Source organism: Frankliniella occidentalis, unplaced genomic scaffold, assembly GCF_000697945.3.
Source record: "Frankliniella occidentalis isolate FOCC.00 unplaced genomic scaffold, Focc_3.1 Scaffold11, whole genome shotgun sequence".
In the NCBI taxonomy this organism is placed as follows: domain Eukaryota; kingdom Metazoa; phylum Arthropoda; class Insecta; order Thysanoptera; family Thripidae; genus Frankliniella; species Frankliniella occidentalis.
The window spans coordinates 175,237-179,023 of NW_026267141.1; the positions used below are offsets into that span (position 1 = coordinate 175,237).

At 57.5% G+C, this 3,787-nt stretch overlaps 1 protein-coding gene across 3 annotated transcripts in view; it reads left to right on the top strand.

Annotated features, from left to right (window-relative positions):
* LOC113215135 (formin-binding protein 1-like) overlaps positions 1 to 3,787 on the top strand; it is a 65,049-nt gene that overhangs the window by 48,330 nt on the left and 12,932 nt on the right. The window lies entirely within an intron of this gene.

Consider the following 3,787-nt stretch of genomic DNA (forward strand, 5'->3'; position numbering starts at 1 on the left):
CCCCTCAGCTGCACCCCTGCACGCGCACCGCGCACCCTTATTTTCTAATCAGTCTCCACCCGCCCCCAATGCGACGCCATGGCACGTAGCATATGCGTGCGCGCGACGTGGGAGTAGTGGGAGGCACGCGTGTGTCCGTCTGTCCGTCCGTCCGTCCGTCTGTACGCGAGACGCGACAGAGGTCGGACTCGGGTGGAATTATTGAGCGCTGAGAGGCACGTAATGGCACCTTCCTACCCGCGAGCGAGAGGCGCGGTGTGGTGTGGCGTGGCGTGGCGTGGCGGCAGCCCCCTGGCAGCCCAGGGGAGACATTCCATGGTGGAGCGCCAGGCCCGGCCAGGCCGGAGGGAAACTGCACCGACCACCGCGTGTCGCGCGGCCAGTCGCGGTGCAAGTTGGAAAGAGGGTTAAATTTTCCCGTAAAATGCGTCCAACTATATTTTTCACAGTTGGCGGCCGAGGTCTAGGCTGACCGACAAATCGGTTGACCCTCTAGACCGCCCAAGAAAAAAAAATCCTTTTCGGACACTTTTTACCGTACCACTACCACTTATGACGACGGTTTACTGTTTTGTTATGAGGAGTGCTTGTAGAGGTGTGACAGTTATCGCTGATAGCGTGCACGGCGGGGCGGGCCCCCTCTGTCGCAACGTGGAGCGGAACATCCGCCTATGCCTCTTCACGAAAAAAAGTCCCTTCACAACAATTCAGTTCAGGTTTTAAATGGTTTTATTGAGGTCAAATATGTTGACTTTTACATATTTATTTATTAGGGCTGAACGCGGATGAAGAGGTAGGCTGATTCGAATAGTGTTATTGTTAGTGCGTGACGTTATAGTGACGTGTCCTCTAGCAACATCTATTTGAGATAAGAACGCATCCTTGCTGGGTAAAAAAAAATTGTCCTTTCCCATTCCGAGTGCTGTGTAGGGCGACAGGACTTGATCCGGCCGGTTGGGGGGTTCCGCTGACCCCTGACTGGCGGCCTCCTCGCGGGGCGTACAGAGGTAGATAATTACAGTACGAACAAGGTCGTTATTTGCAGATCTCTAAAAGTTCAGCCTCTGCAACCTCTCATAGCGCGTGGTAGGTGGGCAAATTCTTGCCTGCAGTGCATGCGTGTACTGCGGGATGGCCTACCCTGAGGTTCGCAGGCGCCGAAGCTCCTGTAATTTGCCTAATTAGCTAAATGGATCTGACGTGAGAAAAACAAGCTTGGAAACCAAGCACCCGCCTTTGCCGTGCGATGTGTACTTTATCTGCAAAAAGAAATTTCATAGAAGTGTACTTTTAAACTGTCCTCAAACTGGAGAACTTTTAAACTTTCCAGCTGCCCAAGCGTGTGTTAGTTTGAGGGTTTACACTGTTGCCGCCGGACCAGCACTAGCTGGAACGCAGGGGATGGGCCGACCGAGGCCTGACTGCGTGACCCAAGTTATTGGTGGCTCCAGTTCGCTATGAACAAACAGTCGTTATAACCCTTTCTGAAGTTGAAGTTGAAGACAGAAGGGGCCTGTGTGAAGAAGTTACGTTGACAGCCGAGCCCTAAAAGTCCTGTAGGCAGCCATGGGGGGGGGGGGAGCAGAGGTATTTTTTGACAGCTCACCTCCCTCCTCCGTTCCGTCGAGCCGCCGCCGGGTGAGCGGCCTGGTCACGGTGCGTCCCCGCGGGGCACTGACTTCACTTAGCGACGCTGTTGGCGTGCGCAGCGCGTTTGGTTACGCACTTGGCGAAGTAGCGATATATTTATGTATATGCATAACAACAGAAAACGCGAGCGAGCTGCTCCCGCTGTTTTTCCTCCCAGGGCGAGGCAGAAGACAAAAACAATAAAGAGATGCATAAATTAGAGAGGCGGAGGGAAAGGCCAGCCCGCGACTGGGTGGGGCGTTGCGGGGCGGCCGACGGGCAAGGCCGAGACTGTTGCCTACTCTCCAGGGGCCCGGGTGGGGGGAGGGGGCATGTTACCAATATCCCTAGGGTAGTTGGCTGGCTTTTGCTGTGGTAGCACACCCTTCTCCTCGCCCTTCTCGTCTGTTCAGTCGTGTATTTGGCCGGTTTTCAGGCGCGTACTGTGTAGAACTCGCGTACGACTCGTAGACATATTTTGTGTGCGATGCGTTCAGGTTTGTGTTCTTTTGACAGCTCTTTGCCTATACCCGCCAGACCGATAGAGAGAGAGAGGGGGGGGGGGCTGCGTGCGCGCGCGCGCGGCTATGTGAAAAAGAAATTGCCTGTCGTGATGAAGATGTCCACATTGCGTGCCCGTGCGGCATTTACATGGCTGATTGCGAGCGACGGAGGCGTGTGTGTGTGCGCGTGTGTGGAAAAAGGGGGGGGGGGGTAGAGTCAGGGGGCGCCCCACGTCGCATTTTCGACACTCATGCTGCCGCGGCAAGAGCATACACGGCGCAGGAAAAAATGGAAGGCAAGGAAGGAAGAAGAAATATATTAAAGGCGTGAGGAGTGGCGGGGCGTGGCGGCCGCGCCGACTTGGCGGCAGGGCGACGCCTTCGGAAAGCCATTATGTAGGCAGCGGCGACACACGGTCGCGCAAAGTAGGCGGCGGGCGCGGTATGCACCTCTGTGCCGAACGGTGGCGGCATTGTAGTTAATATAATTATCGTGAGAAATTAGTAATAGTATGATGGTCGGGGTGAGTATCGCGCGGCAGTGGGGTCGGGATCGTGCGTTGTGACGCTGTGACCGCCCGGACGGACCGGGACCATACCGGGACTCTGGGCAAGCGGCCAAAACTGCGACGGGCGGGGGCCGCGGGGGTTTGGGTAAAGAGGGAGGGGGGAGCTCCGCTGTGTGCGCGCCCCCGACCCGTCCCACGCGGAGAACGGCAAGGTAAGCTCTGCCCCATGTGGCTGGGGGCGGGGCGGGGCGGGGCAGGACGCGACGGGTGGACGGGACAAGGGCAAATACTTTCGGTTTCTGAACTCTCGGGCTGTATGGCTTGGCGTTGCGGTCGTCGCGTTGCTGCGGGACGGCTCGGCTGCTGCGTTGGCGGAAACAGGCGGGCGGCTCCTGGCTGTCGTCTCCGCACCCCCTCCCTCTCCATCTTCCCCTCCTTTCTCATTGCCCTTCCTTTCCTCTTCTCATCACATTGAAGTCTCTCTGTCTCTCTTTCCCTCCCTCTGCTTTTTCCCTGTGTGCTCTTGAATGAGCCGAAAAGATGGGACGAGCGAGCGCGAGCAGAAGAGCGAACACGAGCAAGTTGTTGCTCCGTCCCCGGCGCTGCCCCGGTGCTGCCCCGGCGGCGACACGACTCGGCCCGACGACCTCCTTAGGCTCGTTACCGAAGACTTGCCCTTTTGGGCCGCACCGCCGCACCGGTTGATAGGGTGCGAAAGGGCGTCCGGTCGCCCCCCGAGCCGCGGCGGGCACCAGGCGCCACAGGTTGCTTGCGTTTAGTTAGAGGGTGCTAGGGGGTCCTGAGCTGTCATACACTTTACATGGGTTTACATTACTGTGTGTCTCAGGTCCCCTAGCACCCCCTAAACTAGACGCAAGCGTTGGCGGTGGTGGCGACACCCGCCAGGGCTGGACGCATGTACAGTGGGATATTCGGGAAAAGAACTGGTTTTATGGTCTCTGAAAATTTTGAGACACTCTTGGAAGGTGAATTTGGTGGGAGGGGGGCGATAGCCCCTTATTCTCCCTTGTTATTCCCATACGGTCTGCAACGCCCTCGGCCCGGCTCCCCGCACTCACTCCATTCCACTTCACTCGGTGTCGCGCCGCCGCCGCAGAGAGGAACAAGGATTTCAACTCGGGCAGG